Source organism: Apteryx mantelli, chromosome 4 (genome assembly GCF_036417845.1).
Source record: "Apteryx mantelli isolate bAptMan1 chromosome 4, bAptMan1.hap1, whole genome shotgun sequence".
Lineage (NCBI taxonomy): Eukaryota > Metazoa > Chordata > Aves > Apterygiformes > Apterygidae > Apteryx > Apteryx mantelli.
In genome coordinates, this window is record NC_089981.1 from 42,823,495 (window position 1) to 42,845,779 (window position 22,285).

Here is a 22,285-nt window from a genome sequence, read left to right on the forward strand (position 1 = left end):
TAAAGTGGCCAGCCCAAGTATCAGAATATAAGAACGCAAAAGAAGGAACTTACTTGGATTATCCAAATATTTGTGATGAAAAGAAAATGTTTTATGTCAGTAAATAAAAATCACTGTTGTCATCTATACAGTAGCAAACTAATGAGTAGAAATAAATAAAAAATTGGATAGACACATACCCTGAAGTTCCTGTATTCTTTTTATCCCTGCCACCTGAATGATATGGAACACAGAATGACAACAGACTTTAGCTGATACTTATGTTGTTCAAATTCTGGCAGGCTTAGGGCTGCAGGAGTCACTTACATTCGTTAGAGTAGACCAAAGGTTTGCTATAATTTTATGGTAGTTTTATAGTCATCTAGAAGCTGTCTGGAAGGCAGAATTTCTATACAGCATGTTATGAAAAAAATCCCTCCTAACTCTGTCATTTTTGAGCCCAGCTTCAGTCTTGCCGCTCAGTGTGCCCTATTCTGGAGTTCTGGAATTCAACTGTACTAAAGAAATCTCTATTACCCTTGTTTGCCCTATTCAGTAGATGGTGCCTAAAGGTAGTATGTGCTGCTTAGATGATGTAAGAAGGTCCTGATAAAAGGGAAATTACTTTCATTCATTTCTTTTTTTCCAGAATAAAAAACCTGAAATAAAGCAGGATAGCTATCCAAGCAGAGTACACTGCTGATCTTTGAGAAGACTTTTTTCCATTAGATACCCAATCCAAATTTTCAAACTGTTGAGATCCAGTCATTAAGATATGAGTGCAGAATGTTTCTATTGCTAAATTGGTACAGATTCTTTCTCCTTTTCCTGGTATCACTCTTATCTCCGTCTCATTCAGACAAAGCAGCACATAGGTTCTTTTAAATTTCTCTGAAGATTTTGTCTGCATAGACTTAATATTTACTATTATTTTCATTTTACTGTTTGTTTCATTTTTTTCTTTCCTTGGTCTGCCCACCATGGTAAATTCTTCTGTGACACGAGATTAAAGGGTTCATTAACCGCAGAGGATAGCAATGCTAAACATTGGGTGTGCGTTTTTTCTTTTTCTAATCAATTACACTCAAGAACTCTTCCTATTGTTGCTCAAATTCTACCTAAAGATAAATTTAAAAAGTCAAAACCTGTTAACTTTCAGTCTTCTTTCACGCCTATGATTGTGTCAAAATATGGGTTTAAACATTTATTAGATTATACTAACATATATTATAACAAAAGCAAAGATTTCAGGTATTTGAGTTATATCCTAATTCCTGGATTAACTGAGACTGATCACTTTTCACATTACATCTCTGATTCTCTGAGATTCTGGCCTAGCCTTGAAAACTTATTAAGTAGTTGGTCTCTTTGTTTTCTTTAATGCTTTTTTGTCTAATTAGTTCAGATGTCTGTAACAATTCATGGGTATGTGATTAGCAGACTCAGAATGGAACGTTGACAATAATGGAATACGGCCAGCAGTCAGCATGAAAGCCAAAACTTTTCTTTCACTAAGAAATCCTTTTTGCAAGGAGACTTGTGCCCTTCCTTGCCAGCTGGAATTAAGTGTTATTAGCCATCAAGACTATTAAGTCCTGTTTCATTAGTAGATCTTCCTTGGAGTGAGCAGGCAGGCAACATACTTGTGATAGTTGTTGGCTGACACAGTCTCTTTAATGAGGAAGAACAGAAATGTTCATACAGTAAGAATAGAAGAATGGCCCAATGAGGGGGCCAGGACGAAAAAGCATTTACATGTAAGCCAGCCTCTTAGCATCAAACAGGCATACATCTGATTCACAAAAATACGTTATTTTATCCTTGTGAAATAAGGAGGATTTTGAAACTGGAAAAATGACTTGCATATGGACTAGCTGAGCTATTCTCAACCCTTATATCCTCTAAAAAAGTAAATTTCTTTGTCTCCTCTCTTCTCATCTGATCTGTGATAGTTTATAAAATATCATTTGGCTGACAAATGCCACTGAGTGGCTTTAATATACTGGTGAGAAGCTGTTTCTGGCTTATGCAAGGAGCTTCTGGACATCTACAAAGAGAATTGATTGCTCCCACAAATGATATATTTGACAGCAGCCATGTTGCAGTGTAAAAAATTTTTTAAAAGTTACAAAAAGACTTGCATGATCTTTCATTTTACTTATTCTCAGTTTTGAATTATTTTGGCATGCAGGTATGTTACTTGAAAGCTCTGTATCCTGACTGGGTTTTCCTTGATAAAACAAAATACACATCTTAAATAGAAAGCACTCACATTTCCCTGGTTGCCTTCATTCTTTATGAAATATATACCCACTGTATATTTGATAAAGGCCTGAAAGTGGGATCTGCAAAGCACTTCCTGCAGAGTGTTCAGTTCCCCCAATTCCCTTTGAATGCAGACGTAATTATTACTGGGCCTGAATTATAAAACATATACATGAGGCAATATAGTTTTGAACTACTAACAATACAGGGCAGAGTAGGAAACTAAAGGACTTAACTAGAAGTAATCTATGCTCTTTAATAGCTGAAAAGTCTCTACCCAATTTCAATAGAGAAAGCAAAGGAATCATTTCTTGTTATGAAAGAAAGAACTTGAACAATAGATGAATGTAAACCAAAAAATTTCTGGTACACACTACCAAGAGATAACTATGATGACTACAGTGAAGATAGGTTACCCAAACATGGCAATATCTGGAAATCTCAGAGAGGATTTTCTATCTGTTTGTAGGAAAGAGTGCACCATTCTCCAAGTGGACAGGCAGCCTACGTATCAGTGAGAGGCAAGTGTTTTTCTTCCCATGCCCTCTTGTAAGCCAAGGTACTGGCAGAATTCAAATTTGATGCATTCAGTCTTCTAGAAATGGAAAGAAATCAAACATCTGAAGTATACATTGTGATGGGTTTTAAGGAATGGGAAAGGAAAACAGAAGAAGAGTAAATAATCAAGTATTTTCCAATTTATTCTGTGGTAAAATCAGCTCTCTTAGTTACAGCTAATCACTTAGCACCAGTCTTCATTGTCTCTAAGTATTTTTCTCCTTCCACCCCCAGAAAGTGCTATTAAAATATGACTTCGTATTGAGGATACTGATTAGGTCACTATATGAATGTATGGGAGAAAGATATCAGAAAGATATCGTCATTCTTCAGGTGTGTACTTTCGCTTCCGACTTGGGAAGACCACCTCCATAGTCAAGAAAGGTGCTTGCTGTATGTGTTGTGTTACATGTGGATGTGATGACAATCCCAATCCATGGCAGTTTTGAGGAGGCAAGAATTTATCTTGCTCTTCATTGAAAAGATCCTGGAGGTGGTTTTTGTCTCTCTGTGAAATGTTTCAGCTTTGAAGATGAAGTATATTTCAACAGAACTGTACAGTCAGAAATTATCTGACCAGTTCCTCTTATCCAATGCGTTTGGGCTTCACTGTCCTCTATGCATTTATCCATAATGATTTTATGGCAGCTTGCTCTGGAGTATGAGGCTGCCTCTTCTTCTGTTTCTTTTCTCCTCACGTCAGTGTTGCTCATTTTTCTCCTGCATCTTTTTTTGGTGAGAAATCATTTATGCTTCAAGGAAATATTTTTCTGGAATTTCCCAGTATTTTTGAACTTGGAGCAAAATGTCTCTCTTTGACGTACCTGACTGCTACAGAAGACTTGAAGAATCTTACATGAAGAACGGCAGGGAACGTTTCAAAAGCAGAATCAATTTTTTCTTGCAAGCATGGATGTTATCAGAGTTTTTACAGATGCAGAGATTTTTTGGGGACTACGGCAGCACTCGAAGATGAACTATATGAATTCATCCTCTTTGCACTCCAACAGGATAAATAAATAAATAAATAAATAAATGGGTAGCCTTCAACATAAGGGTGAGGGAAGGAAGAAGGGAATGGGAATTCATCAAACCAGTGACAAAGAACAAACATCTCAACAGCATTTCAGAACACTGATGTCTTTTCTAAATAATATTCTAACAGAGAATGGGTCGGAAAGCTACACTCCACCCTTTTGAGGCTTATCCTTATTGTGAAAGATTTTGTGGTAAAGCCACAGGAAAAAGGTATTGCTGTGTTGCTTTTTTAAAGAGCTCTTATCACATTTTACCATATATTTTATTTTGTGCTTCTCCATGGGGTCCACATGCAGATAAACAAGAATCACAGAAATGTGGAGAGCCAATTTTCCAGGTAGCAATTACTGACATTCATAGGACTTCTCATGGATCCCAAATGTTAAAGAAATCGAGCTGCATAAAAATACATCTGCATTTAGGCCTGAAACAGTCATAAAAATGTCTCTTCTACAGCTTATCTTTTTCTTACTTTCTTATCTAAGTTCCTACTATGTCACTGTCCCTGACACCCTCCTTCTTCCCCAAACAGGGGCAAATAGCTGGGAAATGCTGAATTTCATAAATCTCATCCTTCCACCGTAGCTATCTCTAGTTCACTGAGATTTCACATTTGATTACTGTGACAGTCAGATTCTCCCATAGATATCTGCAGGAAGGAAGAACCTAGAAATTCCCCAAAATTTTCTCTCCTGTAATAGGCCGCTCTCGGAGGAACTGCAGAAAGTTGGAACTATTTTTAACCTTTTTCAGAGAACTTTGACAGAGCTTGAGAAAGTAGCTTCTGTATGCATATGACAAATAGTGGAAATTCAAGTTGTAATAAGCAAAAAAAGATAAAGCTAGAATGTTGGTGGGCCTGATTCTTCATTGGTTTTTACTTTATGTCCCTACTAGCACTTAGGAAAGGAAGACACCATACACTTCCTTTGCTATGTAAATAGGGAGCACATATTAATGATGGTGCAAAAGGAAGCACAGCAGGGAACTGTACTTCTTAACTTATTGCAATTGCAATTGCAAGGCATATAGAATACATACAAAGAAATGGTAGGCCTTGTAGCCTCTATGACCTATCCCTTGCAACCTTAATTTCCATGGTATCTAGATACAATCAGAAAACATGGAGCATTAAGTTCATATTTTTGGTTGAGATGTGTTTGGGTTCTTATTTTTCCACTGATTCCATCGGATTTCCTAGCATGCTGTATAGGGAAGAAATTTCATGGCCAAGATACCTGTAAAGAAGCCTTTGTTTAGCATCGAGTTCAGGGGTGAAATTACACTAAGCAAATTCATAACCTCATTGAGCTTCAGTTCCTACATCTTCACTCAGAGATAATAAGCTCCTTTATGGGCTGTTGTGAAACTAAACTAATGAATTAAAAAGCACTCAGCTGACTTGGGCACTTCAGTACCCCTGACAATTCAGTGTATATTAATTGCTTTTGAGATGTTCAAACATGTACATGCTCTACAGTTTATTTTCTTCTTCAATAAATTATTTCTCAACAATATGGACTTCTGTCATTTGTGCCACCTGCAGCCCTAAAAATTCACTGCAAGGATTAATATTCAAATTTCAACGACTGAAGGTTTAGCAGACATATGATAAAGTTCTGTGTTAGCACAGAGTTCTATTATATCCAAACATACTGATCCATAAAAAGAATGTCTCCATGGAGCATTCTATCAGAAAACTATTAGTGTGTAATAATCAGTTATACCTTACCAAGTGAACATGCATATGTAAAAAAAAATTACATATCAATGATATGGAGTTGATAGTTTGCACAGGAAAATCTTTTGGCAAAATTTTGGGTTGCATTTTCACAATGAGTTTTTAAGTATGCTTTAACATAAAATTCCAAAGGCAAAATTGTTACCTTTCTTAAAAATAATGAATTACATTGATGAGTTCTCATTGTTAGGTGTCACTGAAATTCCACATTGTCTAAATGCCATAGAGTTATAGGAGAGAGAATTTTCCCGCAAATTCTGCTGTGTTCAGCTCCGAAGTAATACATAACAAATAATAACAGTAGTAGAAACCTGCATTCAACAAGAATGAAAAAAAGAACTATGGAAATAAGCCAAACTTGGACAAATCTTATTTATCACTTTTAAAAAATTTTTGCATTGCAAAATGGAGAAGAAAATTTCATTCTTAGCTGCTGACAAGAGAAAAAATGTATTTTACTTTTCATGTGGGATGCAGTTATGGGCAAATAAATCACATTCCAGAGACAATCTCTAGGGTCTTTCATATTTAGTGTTCTTCAGATTTTATCTCCTTCAAATACATACATGCATACACATACACAAAACTGCTAAACAGTTTCCAGAAAATCCATAAACACAAATGAAGACAGGGTAAAATAAAGACTGACATAATGCAGACAGATGTGTAATTAATCACATGACCTTAGGGAGTTTAGGTAACTTCTTCAAGGATATTACAGAGCCACATACTAAATTTCCTGTCTTTATTCACTTTGTCTCTCTCAAAATTCAGCTATAAATGCCAACACTAATCATACCGCTAAAGAACATGTAGGCTTGAAAAGGAAATCTCCCCTAAGATAATTTTCTTGTGGGGCATATTTGGGAATCATTGGATTAGGCTCAGACTAATAAACCAAGAAACAGGGGTAGGATTAGGGTAAGGGGTGGGAGGGAAACAAAGACTGGTGCTGCAATTGCAGTAGGGTGGCAAGTAAGCTGTCAAAGGCAGGCTTATGCCAAAAAATGAAATGAGGAATGAGACACTGCTTCCTCTGGGCCATGGGCTTGTCACCACCCTGACACTTACATAAAAGTAGGCCTTTAGTCACCACAGCCCTTATCATGTTTGGCTCAAGTCATGGAATCACAGAATAGTTGGGGTCAAAAGCAACCTCTTGAGACAGTCTAGTCCTACCACTCTGCTCAAAGGACAGTCTCCTATAGCAGGTTACTCGGGACTGTGTCATTTGGGGTTTTCAGTATCTCCACGGAGGGAAACTGCAACATTTCTGGGCAATCTGTTCCAGTGTTCCAAACACCCTCACAGTAAAAAAGGGGTTCTGTTTGTTTATATGGAATTTATTTTATTTCAGTTGGTGCCATTGCCTCTTGTCCCTTCACTGAGCACCACTGAAAACAGTCTGGTACTGTCTTCTTTACTCCCTCCAATCAGGTATTGATATACTTTTCTGAGAACTTTTTCCTCTGAGCCATAGCTGTGGCTGACTATGTCAGCCAATGCCAAATCCTAGGTTTGTCTTCTTTTTCATCAGCTGTGGTTTTTTTTTTTTTTTTGCTATCTGCTCTTAGAAGTGCTTCTCTATCATCATCAAAATGTTTCAAAGGGCTAAATGTGCAATGGTGTATCACTAACTGTGGTGGATGTCAAACACCTAGCCAAAAAGACAGTATAGTCCCCAGCTGCTTATCATAACCATTCTTCTGTTGCTTTCCTCTCAAAGATGACTTGATGCTGTAGTTATAGGGAAGGGACAAATGCTAAGGGTTCACAAAAAACTCGTGTCAAAAATTTAAGTTTTATTTTTCTCCCTCCTCCAAAATATTATTCCAGCTATTTTGACATTTTTAGAGTCCATTGTCCAAAAAATGACATATGAAATGCTGTTTACCATTATTTTTCTAGCTAAATATAAACTAGAAGTCTCAGAAGAACTAAAGTCTTCAGAGAATTTGCTCTGATGACCAAAAAGACCATATGGACCTCCAAGAGTAATTCGCAAATGCAATTTCATCCGACAACACCCAGAACTCTTACATTGTTTGGCATGACTAGCTAATTACCTTGAGGCACTGCAAAAATAGTCTGATCATCAAGGAATTTCCTCACCTCATATCTTCTTCTCTCCTCAGGCAATAGAGCTGGTTATCCTCCTGATCATAATGTTAGTAGTATGCATAGCATATGATGCCTCCTGTCAGCAGGTGATAAGAATTACTAAATAAAATTAATAAAAAGATTTGAGATACGGAAGTATATACACACATGTACATGAAAACTTACTATTTTTAGAAGCAGATGACATTAGGGATACAGTCAAACACAGACTGGCTGGAGCATTCTTATAACCTTAAAGGGCAGAATAGATCTATACCACTTAAAAATTGAATTACAGAAGGAGGGTGGGATCAGGCAGCAAATACTGAAGTGGAAGACAATTTAAAGCACTGATCAAGTTTGAAGAGTACAACCATTTTCAGATGCAGGGTTACAACTAATTATGTTGAAAGCAAGTTTTATTCAGGTTATAGGCATTCAATAGGTAACTTATTTTTCTTCCCTACAGACCACAACAACTTTTACAAATGAGTTAACAGATTTCCAATAACAGATGGGTTTTCTTTCCTTTAATCTCTTTATCACACAGAATCACAGAATGGTTGAGGTTGGAAGGGAGATCTGGAGATCATCTAGTCCAACCCCCCTGCTCAAGCAGGGTCACCTAGAGCACATTGCACAGGATCGCGTCCAGGAGGGTTTTGAACATCTCCAGAGAAGGAGACTCCACCACCTCTCTGGGCAACCTGTGCCAGTGCTCTGTCACCCTCACAGTGAAGAAGCTTTTTCTCATGTTCAGATGGAAGTGTCTGTGTTTCAGTTTGTGCCCGTTGCCTCACATCCTGTCTCTGGGCACCACTGAAAAGAGTCTGGTCCCATCCTCTTGACACCCTCCCTTCAGATACTTGTACACGTTAATAAGATCTCCTCTCAGCCTTCTCTTCTCCAGGCTAAGCAGGCCCAGCTCTCTCAGCCTTTCCTCATAAGAGAGATGCTCCAGTCCCCTAATCATCTTGGTAGCCCTTCGCTGGACTTGCTCCAGTAGTGCCACATCCCTCTTGTACTGGGGAGCCCAGAACTGGACGCAGTACTCCAGACGGGGCCTCACCAGGGCTGAGGAGAGGGGGAGGATCACCTCCCTCGACCTGCTGGCAACACTCTTCCTGATGCACCCCAGGATACCATTGGCCTTCTTGGCCACAAGGGCACATTGCTGCCTCATGCTTAACTTGGCGTCCACCAGCATTCCCAGGTCCTTCTCCGCAGAGCTGCTTTCCAGCAGGTCAACCCCTAACCAATCCATATTATCCATATTATCTATGTGATATTTACTCTTAGTACCTAAATCAACAGTAATTGTTTGTGGTAGCATGAGAAATTTTTGCCCCATTGATTTCCCATAGCACTGAAATGTCATATTAGCTCAAGATGAAGACACTAATAGGATGAGAATAATAATAACAATAATAATAATCAGAATAATAATGGAAAGGATTATGCACCCGATTACACATAAGAAGTTAAAATTTCTTTGGGTGCTTGTGAAATTTTACACTTTGAAAGTAAAACAAAAATGGTTGCTAACAAAGTCAATGCCAAATCATCCCCTTATTGACAAAATGGACATACTTATACATGTTTGTGTATGAAATAAGTAGGAACAAAACAAACTATTGTTTATTAAGATCAGTTAACTCTCCTAATGATCTGCATAATATTTTTCTTCCATTGTTTGTTATTTCCCCCTCTTAGAAACAATTGTGGGTGGGTGGGATGGAGAAGGAGTGGGTCTTACTACTTGCTAGACAAGAATATCCTGGATCAGGTATTGTATCACTCATGGCTGTGATCCATCTTTGACAGTGTCTAAAGTGAAAGATAAATGCTTTCATATTCATAATATATCTATTAACAATGGAGTATTTCTTTAGGACGCAACTCCAGACATCTTTTTATTGTTTAAAGCATGAGTTCAGCAATGTAAAGGTAGCAATCTTGCTACTGGTTATAAAGAATGTGCCTGTGCTATTGTGTTAGCTCAGAGTCAAGCCTGCACTCAAGTCCAAATTATTCAGTCACTCACAATGTAATATTAGCTTGTAATCTCACTTAGATTTAGGAGACCCAAGGCATTGGTAGAGAAATGTCCAAATGCCAGCTCTCAGAGCCTACTAGGCAACAACACCTCCATCTTGACTGGTGGAACAGCGGCCACATGCTGCTTTTCCTCATGAGTACAACCTTTGGCAGAGCTGAAAGTTCGCATGTGAAAGTTTTGTTCCCACTGCTGGTAATTCCAACAGATGAGTCGGAGTGGGCCTTCACAAAGACCAGGTATAAGCCAGAGGACAACTGCATAATAGTGCAGATAGGCATACTTTGAGACATAGGATTTATGAACTTGAAATCAAAGTACATTAATGCAGCCAAAATTTCTATTGCTATTTAAAAAACAGGTTCAGCATTTCAGCATTACAATACTAATTACTGTAGTGACCTGCATCCACACTATTCTTGATTGCTCATTGAAGTTAACTTATTTGACTATGTATGCAAATTAATCTATATACCCATGCTTAACATTATAAATACATGCCAGTATCAGGACAAACCAAAGCATCATCTAGCTCTGTGTCCTGCCCCCCATGATGGCCAAAGATGCTTAGGGAGAAATATAAGAACAGGGCAATCAGTTTTATTTCTTATATTATTCATAAAGTATTCAAGAGGTGGTTGAACCATAGCTACAGCAGCATAACGATGTTTTGTTTTGTTCTCTGTTTCTTTTCTAATAATTTCTGACATTTGATTGCTTTTTGACAATTGCTGAACACTGAACTGATGCTTTTAGTGAGCTATCTGTCATAACCCCAAGATCTCACTCCTGAGTGGTAATGATCAACTTTAAATCCATCTTTTTACATTTGAAGATAAGATTTATTTTTCTTATGTTCATTACTGATATTTATCTACATTGAATTTCATTTTTTTCATTTTATTATCCACTCACGGAGTTTTATAAAGTCAGTCTGTCAATCTGTGAAGATGATCCTCATCTATACTCTTCTGAAGACTTAACATCATGAGCAAACTTTGTCACTTCACTTCCATTCTCCTTTACCAGATCATTTACAAGTATGTGGAAAGCACAGTTTGGCCCCTCTAAGTCTATGAGCAAAAAATTCTGTCTGTGAGCAAAGAATTGTAATCAACAGTATTTTCTGTTTTTTTGCCCTGACCACTTTAAATGATGTATCAAAATGATAAAACCTTTGTAATTTACCCTAGCGTACATGCAAATTGTTTTTTGTTTGGTTAAATTAAACCACTACCTATGCTGTCTTGTACCAGTGAAAACCATTTGTCTCAATATATTTCCCCGTCTTCTTTCCCCACATTTTTGGGCATTGATAGTATCTCCAGATGTTTCAGTATGAGGAAAATAGTCCTCACTATACTATAATTTGTCAACACCTAGAGATATGCTGATTGTAAAAATCTGGCCAGTTGATATTCAGCTCCACTACATATGTTAGGTAATACGAATGTGCACGGCACATGGACATATATGGGAGTGTAACCACTGTAGTAATGAATTTCAAAGTAATGAACTAACCACAGGAATTCAAAAAAGGCAAACTAAATTCTAGTGTCTTCCCTTCAGCTTCTAGGGGCTTCAAGCTAATGAAAACAAGATGCAAACGGCCCTAAGAACTAGGGTAGATGGGAAGTAGAACCAATCATATCTGACTAGAGAAACTAAAAAAAAAGTTAAACCACCTACGTGAGTCCACAGGCTTTATCACTATAATGGGGCCAAATCTCACATGATCTGATTTCCGATCCTATGCTCAAATGATTCAGTTGTGCTTTCTGTAATTATTATTTGTTGTTATCAATTTAAATACACCATCGTGTTAGAAAAAAGTACTGAATGCTGATAAAATTGTTAACTTTTTTGGATAATTATGTTTTATTGTAAACAATTAACAGGTTCCAAATTATGAGAACTGAGTCTGATTATCCTGAAATTATCTACTGTAGACAGTAGAGGCAAATAGGGGTCTTAGGAACCCTTGGCATGTTCTTTGTTCTTAGGCATCCTGAAGTAATCACTTAGTAAAGAGGAAATCAGATGAGAAATACACTGAAATGCACTCACTTGACTTTGGTGACATGCACACTAATGGCTCTGACTGAGAATGGCGAGCAGGGCAGCCAATTTAATTCTCAGAGTCAGAAAGCAATTAAATCTGCTAATTACCAAATAATTTATGCAAATGCTCAAAGGCAAGCAGAAGCACCGACTATCCATTTTGCAAAGAAATTCTTTCTTCTTTCTCTCCTCATCTTAGTGGCTCTTCCCAAGAGAGGATCAGCTTCAACTAACTTAATGTCACTATTGTAGCCTTTGCTTTCTGCATGGAGATGGCCTACCTAATGATCCCCAAGTGCCAGGCTGGGACAGTGGACACTGTATGTAACACATGGTCATAACCACTATGATAAGAAAATTTAGATCAATTAATTAATCATAGGAATCTCCACTGAGGGATGGAAAGGCAGAGTAAATTCTGGAGTCTTGCTTTTCAAAGGTGCAGAGAAAAAAGCCATCACCAGAGAAAACTTGCTGTCTGTAACTGTTAAAAGGAAAGCAGTAAAATCTTGGGTGCTGTAAGAACAAAATAGGCCCAAGACTCTGTACTGCCAGACTAAATGTTTGTGTTTTTCCACCTTTGAAAAGGAGGCATTTTTTTGCCATAATGGCTTATTCAAAGACAACTTTAAACAAAACAAAACAAAGAAACACCCAAAATATCCCCTAGCAGTCTTTTCTGACAGATTTCACTAAGTTCAAAGAACCTAAAGGCTGCTGAGTCCTGCACATGAAGAGGTTGCTGTGAAGGTCCAGTGCACAAGAAAAAAAAAATTCATTAAAAGAAAGTTAATCTGTTAACTTCAATAAATGGTCAATGCAACATCACCAAAACACTCTGTTGTGTTCTTTCAATGTAAAGCTATTCTCTGGTATATTTATTATGCTTTAACATATCAAACCAGTATGCTGCTGGAACAAGGCAGAGAAAGATCTGCTCTAGAAACATTTGATGACTCTTAATTATCTTTACTTTTACAGCCTTGATTAGATCAGTGAATTCTGAGGAATTCTGAGTCTTCATTATTCTTCCACAGAAATTCTATTCCTTCAGTCCTCAATCCCATTTACAGCAGAAGAGTTGTTAGGGAAAAAAAAAAAGTTCTCTGAAGGTTTTAGTCAATCGCCTATCTAAGGGCATTCCCACTGAATGAAAGCCATCAGTGTAAATGATGCAATCAGTTTGCTCTGTGTCTTCTTCCAGACAAGTCATGTCATAGGCAGCAATGTCCTATCAGTGCTTTTAATCTCACACACACTTTGAAAATTGCAGCTATAGAGAATCAATAAAACTGGCACACCAATTATAGATGGTAACTTTATGCCCCCAAATACACCTTTTTGCGTATTATAAATTAGAACTTAAATTCTCACTCTGCTTTAAATCACAAAGCCCTTTAAAATCTTATTTTGCCCTGGGCTTCAATAATGGTATGTAAGAGTGAATTCTACAGGCTATGTATACAGGAAAGTATTTTGTTTTAAGAGTTTTAAATATGTTTCTTTTTGGTTTTACAAGGATACTCTTTTTTTTTCTTTTAGCAAAAGAACAAATGAATCTGATCATCAGCTTTCTTTTGTAGTTACTTTGGGATGCTATCATGTCTCTTCCTGTTAATAAACTAAAATATCCCAGGCTGCTAACTCTGTAGGTAGGCTTTTCTCTTCTTTTTTATCAGGTTTGCCCACAGACTCTTAAGTAATAAAACATGCAGACCCTTCAGGGTTATCTAATCTGACCCTTTGTATAACACAGGCAATAGTACTTCTTCATGTTAGTGGAAATTTGAAACACAGTGTATCTTTCAGAAAGCTATTAAGTTTTGACATTAAAATACCTGGTGTTGGAACAACCTAGCACAGATCATAATGATTTTGCCACTATTAATTACTCTTCCTAGTAGCAGTATAAACCATGTTCCTATTTTGTCATGCTGCCATTTCCAGAGCTTGAATCAGGTAATCTTTCTCTGTTGAGCTCTGTTTTAACATATTTTTTATGCTCCTGATGATACTTGTACACTGTGATTAAAAATATTCATAAGCTGAATAGATTGAATCCTTTCAGTCTTTCTATATGGCTACCAATCCATTTTCAAAGCCCCAGCTGAATCTATCATAGTTTTCATTAGCCTTGATCATCTGCTACATCTCTATTTCTTTTGAAATACAGTGACCAAAAGGAAAAACTTTTCCAGTTCTGGGTATAGCATTACATTTTGTAATTGCTCCATAGTACTCTTAACATTCAATTTTGTTCCACAACAGAGTATAATTAATTTAGAATTTGCAGTACATATTCCTCCCTTAGTGTGTTACCTTGCTTTTTTCCCTCGATTTTGTCATTATTAGATTTTAGCTGTCATTGTCTACTGGCCTGTTCCCCTGAGTCAATCGTCATTGAAAGCTTGTTATGCTTTAGCTGGGGCCTTACACCATAGCTATTCCAGTAAAAGAACTTTAAGATTCAAGATGGAGTTCCAGTGTCTGATATAACAGGAAGTCAGGTTGAATAAAAGGCACCTCACGATCCAGTACCAGATGGATCATGGCAGTGTCCTTGGTGGATCAGGGCCCTGTGTGTGCTAATGGCCTTATTTGTCCTGATGAGCCTCACCTGGAACCTCTGGCCACTTACCCTATGCCCAGTGCACGGGAGCTCCATTTAATCTCAAGCCTGGGCCTTCAGTCCTTGTCTGGGCTACATCATAGATCTGCCTGTTTCTTACCCCCAGCTAGTTACTTTGTTTTTGCCTGATGATGGCTGCACTATTGATGGGACCTGTTGCTGTCACTGCTCAGCTCTGCTTGCTCAGCTCAGGAGCTATGATAGTGCATCTTGTCAGTGAGGTCACTGTGCCTGTCTGCATTGTGGTCATCTTTGGATCTCAGCTGACTCTTGCTTGTGGAGAAGCCTGGCTCCTGCTGCTCCCTGAGAGACAGTGATTATGTAAGTCAAAATGTTTTGAGCTTTTACTACATCTCATTAGTAAAAAATTTCCGCTACTAGGCATCAAGGTAAGTTCTTGTTCCTTGCCCATTCCCCTATTAAAATGGGTTCAAAACCATTTTGATTTTTATAAAAGAACAAAAATGACAACTGGTGAGATCACAGTCCAAAACTTAAAGGTTTTCAGTATTGAATGGCTGGGCTGATGTAGTTAAGAATGTAATGAGTTTCTTCCAGTGGTAACAGATTAAAGAAACAATTTTTTAAAGTTCCCTGAACTTCTCTAAAATTATGATGGTCTCAGTTTAGCTGGTTTTTCATTTACTGATATTTATGTAAATATTCTGAGGATACTGAAAGATTTGGCGCGAACCAGGCATTACAGGAATAAGGTACTGCTGTAGCTGGTGCAGGATGTGGGTACTGCACAAAGTGAAGGCTTGGAGCAGTCCCAACAAGCTTTTCCATCTGATCATATGGAATCGTACTGCTGGATTGCTCTTGTATACTGAGCAATAGTACTCTGGTCAGCTCAGAAGCTATCCTGAAGCCCTCAAAGATAAATGCTCTCCTTGCAAGACTGTGGGCCCCTTATCACATTTTTTTTGCACATTGTTGCACTCTTTCATAGCCTTGAAGTACTTCCTGTTTAACTCTACTGGCAACTGTCTGCAGTTCAAAGGATGACCATCTCATAAGGCTGTAAAGGATCTAAATTAGCACTAAGTTCTCATTTTGTAGTTGATCTACAGTATCCATGCGTTGAGTGAGACTCCATAAAGAAAGAGCACAAAGAAAGACAACTGAGGAATAGCCGCTACATCTGTGTCAGCCTGCCACTTGGCTCCCAGATGTCCTTGAAGCCCAAGGCCTAAACAGAAGCAAGACTGTGTTTACTGATTTTTACCAAATTTCTCCAATTTCTTGTCAATTAGAAGCACTAAAGAAGTTTTTCACAATTAAGGATCAAAACAGTGCAACTAAACAATCTTGCAGCTGTGGTTTAACCAACACATTTAAATTGCTCTCTTGAGTTTCATGCGTTTGGTAGTCCAGCAAGTATTAATACTTCACAGAGTCTATTGGACTTCCAGAGCAGTTGTGCATTCCACACATGTTATGCAGATGAGTGAAACTTTGCCATATGTTGGGGATCTGCAACATGATTTTAAAAGATATCCTGTGTCATCTCTGCTGAGGAATGTCTTCTCTCTGTTCCACACTTTTTTTTTTGTTATTCCAAGATTTTTGGAACAGTGTATTTCAACATTCTCTGCAGATTTATTGAAGAAAAAGACTCTAGTGAAACATCATTAACATTTAATCTTGTATCACTCATGGGGGTCCACCACAACAAGGACTCAGAAAAATCTATTTCGCTACAGCATGTCCTTATAGAGCACTTTGAAACACAGAGTAACTTGAAGGGAATATGCTGTGTTATTTATCACTGGTGTTTCAAAGACAAACAGGTATGTATTACATTTATCAGTATGTGTCATTAGTCCTCTGAGACAGGACCGTAAAAACGACAATACTGTTTATAGAAACTTGTGCTTCCTTTTCTTCTGCCTGCCCCCTTTTGCTATCTCGGTTTTTGTCAAAGTTTGTGGCAGGGAAAGGAAAAGAGTGTATTGACTCTAAAATGGGTCTTCAAAGGCTTTAAAAAGTCTTAGGTGCTTGTGAAAGGAAAGATAGTAAGGAAAAATACAACTTTATGACATTGTCTCTTGATCTTTAATGTTAAGTGCTTTATTGCTTTTCCAAAAATACGGCTACAATCTATCACTGCTGCTAGGAGCACATATATATGTAGTGAATCACACATGTTAAGCATGCAATATATGGTAGAGACATATGAAAAAAGTAGTTATGTCTTATTTCTCTCCTTGCAGCCAGCTCTTTGACAACTGTGAGTTTCCACAGGGCTTGGTCTTCTAATATTGAAGTGTCTTGAGCAGCTTCTAACTGTTCAGTGGCACAACAAAGTATGTTCAGCCTCTTTTTCACATGCATGGAGTTTCCTGTGATAATAACAGACGGCAAGACCCAAGATTCATTAATATGATCTATATGTAAAAATGATGCAGCTTTATTGATAGATATTTCACAATCTTGGAAGTTCTAGGAAAAGGATTTTTTTCATGCCATTCCAAAGGGAGATACCTACTTACACAATCAAGCAACACATTAAAGGAGGCTAGGAAACACTGGATTACTATAAACTATTACAAATCATTTCATTGTTGAAAACACAAGTTTTAATTTAACTTTTTGAATTTAACATTTTTTGGAAAAGTTAAAGAGTTTGTTTAAATAGACATACCTATGATAAGAAAGATATATCATTTGCTTGTAGACATTCATAAAAATAGTCCCTTTAGAATATTTAATAACTCTTTAATATGTCCATTTTTTCTGTTCCATGTATGTCAGTGACCTGTATTTTTAAGTTTTGGTAAGACTGTCAAAACACATCCAGATAATTTTGTGACTGCCTTACTTGACCATTTATGTTTCTAAGTTTACATACTAAAACACAAATTTTGAACTTAAATTCCTCAAGCTCTCTCCTGATACATAACTGTTCTCACTAATTCATATGGACTACTGATGTAGTAAGATAATATTCAGTGGGAGTTGATTGTCCCTAAATAAGTAGTATCATATCAGGAATAAATAATAGGTGGATTGTCTTCACTAGCAACTTAAGAGTTCATTTGTGGTTTTACTATTTTTGAATAAGAGTTATGATTTTTGCATATTTCTTATATTCACCCACATATATTTGGCAGTGATTCCTCTTCTGCCCTTGCTTAGCCAGTTCCAGAATTTCTGCCCTTCTTCCCCTATCTTTAAATTTAAAATGTCTCTAGGTTTCCACAGAAGTTATGAGAATTAATTAGCATTTGCAAAGTATTTGCATACAAAGTTCTTGGATACAAAGATGGTCTATCTTCTTTTATCTGTCTATCTGCACTGATAGACAAGAGCTGCATTGACTAGCTCACCAGTGTTTTTAAGAGTCAGAAGTACAGGGGTGAAAGTACTTTCGTAAAAAAAAAAACAACAAAAAAAAAAACCACAAAAAAAAAACAAACAAAAAGAGGTGCCACTCTAATAGAAAATGGAAACACTGAAGAGATTGTCCAGACTGAACACAATGAAGGTCTTTCACAGCGAGAGAGTAACAGTAACAGAGACTGAATTTCTCAAAAAAAAAGAAAGATGGATTGTAACTCTTTGAATTCTTACATGATGAAGAAAATAAGTACATCTGAAAATGAGAGCTCCTGAAAGTATTTCACCTTCTTAGCCAATATAATTCTATAGAAGAACCTTTTATTGCTATACAGTGGAGTGACACAATGTGTATTATTTTTCAGTTTAGCATGTGTTTTTCCTCTCAGTGTGAAATAATGTGGGATGGCAGTTGGCTCATTTTATCAGGGCTATCCTGCAATTGCCTTTCGATTCTCATTTTATTGGCTATGCACAGTTAAGATGCCATTTAAAACTTTGATTGCCAGGGAGAATTGTGAAATATTCACTGAGATTTATTCCTTTCCCTTTGTGATGTACCTTCACAGCAAAGTGACCCTGGTGGTTAGGAAGCATATTGTATGAATAGCAATTTAACGAGGTCTTGGAGACTGTGAGGTCTCCAAAGAACACTTCATTTTGAAATTTTCCTGTTATGGAGTATTTTATGAATAAATCCTGCCAGGAATTCCAATGAAGATAACTTGGATCATTAGCCTACGGACTAGTTGGGAAAAATAGAACAAAATTATAATGTAATACTTTAAACATTGGTAAACTACAGATCCACATAAATCCAATCTTGCAGTTTAACTGAAATGATTAAGTGAGGCACTGAAAGGAAGAAAGCTCTCCATTTATAAGAGACATAGCAAGTAAACAGGCCTGTGTATTTTGCAAGTTTTTGGCAAGATACTTAATCACAGTTTGCATAATTCACAGTAAGAATAATAGTCCAGAATGTAACGAGTATGTTGATAGCTTTCGTCTTCTGAAGAATGCCTATACAATAGATGTATTGCATATTGTAGTGCACAGCAGATTTTTTTAAATTCATGTTCTGCTGATACTCTACTGCAGTCTCTGTAAGAGAGATTTGAACTGCCTCACTCATTTTATCACTTGTTAACTTTGAAACATAAGAATGACCACTTATATGTCAATGTATTTTGTTGCTGATCATTTTTAGGAAGAACTTACTTTAATATGCTCAAATCCAACCTTGTATTCATTCCCCACTTTACTGAGGTGTCAAACTCCTGTGTTCCTTTTAAAACATTCTGGCTCTTCCTCCTTTCTGTTTGACCATTCTAGAGATGCTCTTCTGTGTTATCAAAACAACTAGCATCAGCATAGTAAAAAACGGATAAATATACATCAAACACAACACTTCAAGAAATAGCTTTGGGAAAAGAACATATGCCAAACTAATAGTCTTTTTTTTAATCCAAGCAAACTTTTACAAACTGATCAACTGTATTTACTGATATAGAATTAATGGGCCTTTGAAATGGAAATGGAGAGGGGTACATGAGGTTTTGCAAAAAAATGGAATGATGTTAAACTAAGTCATTATATATGCAGACATACCCTGAATAAAGTAAAGCTTGGAATGACACAGTCACTCATAGCATATGACCATTAACATCACAACTACTTTGAAAAGGGAGTCTGTGACAGACTGAAATACAGCACATAATTTACAAGATTAAATGACCAGGTTGTATCTGAAATGGAATACAGTAGGGGAAAACAGGACAGTCAGGTTTTTGGCCTTAGACACTGTTAGTGACCATGAGCTGATGGAATAGGTGTCCCTTCTAGCCACTGACAAAATCCTCAGACTAAATCAGGTCACTTAAACAGTCCTTTCACTTTGTTTTTAAGATGGAGATGACCGGGGATTCAAGCAAACATCACCAGAGGTCACAGTCTAATGAGGCCCAAAAGATGGGACCTCTTCCAGCAGAATTAAAGTCTGCAATAGCCATTTAAAAATAGTTGCTGTCCCTGTCTCCATAAGATATTGAACAACAAACATTCGCAGATAAGACCAGTGAATGTCCAGACACTCATCTGGTCTAAAAATGAAATCCTTTGCTGGACTGGTCTATAAAATTAGAACAGGCAGATTCAACACCAGAAAAACCACCTATTCATATAGACAGTTGCCAATGAAGTAAATAAATGACTCTTCAAAATGTCATTACACAGAGCAAAAAAACAGACTTTGTGCCTTGTCCCCGCCACCCCCTGCAATCTTGGAATCAACATGCACAAGCAGCAGGAAATCAGTGCTGCTGGTCTTCCGTTTTCCTTGGCGAAGAAGCAATCATACATCCCTTCCCAAAAAACCTACTCATGTTTTCCCATCTTTTACCCTTATGGTTTCTTTGTTCTGGCATCTCTGTGATTTCACAGAGCGGCACAAATCTCTCTTCCCCCCCCGAAAGAGCCAGGAAGATGCCTGCCCACAGAGGGTGGCTCTCCATACCAGCCTGCAGGCTGCCCACTCTCCAGTTAAGAGCCAGCTGCCCGAGATGGCACCCTGGCACCCCAGCAGGGAGGGGGGGCTGGCACTCTGTCCTCAGCAGGGACAGGGGGCACACAGGAGCCAGCTGTACCTGTGCGCTGAGGCAGGCTGAGGATCCAGGCAAGGAAAAGCCAGAAGCCTCATCCACCACCACAGCTCCACCAAAGTGTTACTTTCTCAGCAAGCCAGCTGCTCCTCCCTGGCATAGAGGAGGTGTGACCAGCCGGCCAGGTAGCTGTTGCAGTCGAAGGAGCAGCCCGACACGGACCACCCCACAGCCTTGCCATGCCGGCCGGGTGCGGAGCACACAAGGGGCAGGAACATGCGCCTAGCCGCCCCTCATAATCCCACTGACCGCAGCCGCCTTCGCCAGCCCTCTCCCCGGCACTGCCCACAGCCTCCGCAAAGGACGAAGGGAGCTCCCAAAGCCTTTGCGCCTCTAGCACTCGTAGCGACACACCTCAGCAGTGGTCAGAAGCTCCCTTCGGGAGGCTCCGCCACGCCACCCGCAGGCTATGGCTGCTCAGGCCGTGCGCGCGGGCCCGCGCCCTCGCCGGCGGCCCGCCGGGAGAAGGGGTGGGGGCCGCGGAGCGCGGCTGCCGAGCGCGGGGCGGCGGCTCGGGCGGGGGCGCCGCCACCAGCGCGCTGCGGTAAGGGGGGCGCGGCCGTTGGAGCCGGGCGCTGGCGCGGCGCGCGGGCTCGGGCGGGCTGCGCGGCCGTTGGCGCGGCCGTTGGAGCCGGGCGCTTGGCGCGGCGCGCGGGCTCGGGCGGGCTGCGCGGCCGTTGGCGCGGCGCGCGAGGCTGGGCGGCGGTTGGCGGTTCAGGTGACGGGCAGGGCGCGTACAGAGCGCCATTGCGCGGTCGGTGCTCTCAAGTGTGTGCGGCAGCTCCGGGCTCTGCTTCCAGCTCTGCTGGAAGCTGCTTCGGGCACTTTGGGTTCCGGCGTACTGCAGCACTAGTGGCTGACTTGTGGTGTCCGCACGAAGGAGAAAAGGCGAGTGATGGCTTTTGGAGGCTTCCCCCGTAGAGGAGACGGAGCCACCTACTTGCAAACCCGACCTCATGTCGGGAGATGCTGCTTGCCAGGGACCAGGATCTGGGATGCTCCAGAGAGACTGCTGAGGCTTGGCTGGGCCTCAGACTTGTTATCTTTTGCTACTCTTGCATTTGGGCACCAATGATGCTGCCAGGAGTAAGCCAGGAGTGTACCTAGAGTGACTGCAGAGCTCTGGGGGCAAGAAAAAGGCAGGGAGGCTTGTGGTGCTGTCCTCAGTTCTGCTGGTGAGGGGGAAAAGCAGAAGTGGAGCAGAAGTGGACACATCCAGCAGGTCAGCACCAGGCCACGTGGCTGGTGTCGCAGGTAAATTCTCATTAAGGCGCAAGGACTGTTCAGCCACGATGGGATATATCCAACTAAGTGGGGCAAGAGCATCTTTGCAAACAGGCTTGTTAACCTAGTGAGGAGAACTTAAAACTAGGTATGCCAGGGGACTTTTACCATAACATGAACAGAAGTGAAGGCACAAGATGGTGACATCGTTGTGATTGCACCTCTCAGGGTTCAGTGCTAGGACTGTCTTCATTAGTGACTTGGACGACAGAATGAAGTGTGTCCTCAGCAAGTTTGCAGGCAACACCAAATTGGGAGGAGTGGACAGTATGCTATTCAAAGGGACCTGGGCAGGCTGGAGAAATTGGCTGACAGGAACCTCATAAATTCAGCAAAAGCAGATCCTGCTCCTGGAGAGGAATAACCCTATGAATCAGTAGAGTCTGAGGGCAACTGTGAAGCATCTATGCAGAAAAGGCCTCAGGGATCCTGGTGGACAGCAAGCTGAACATGAGCCGGAAGTGCACCCTGGCAGCAAAGATCAGCAGCATCCTGGGCTGTATTAGTGAGGCTGTTGCCTGGAGATCCAGAGAAATGATCCTCCCCCTCCATTTGGCACTTGTAAGATGGCA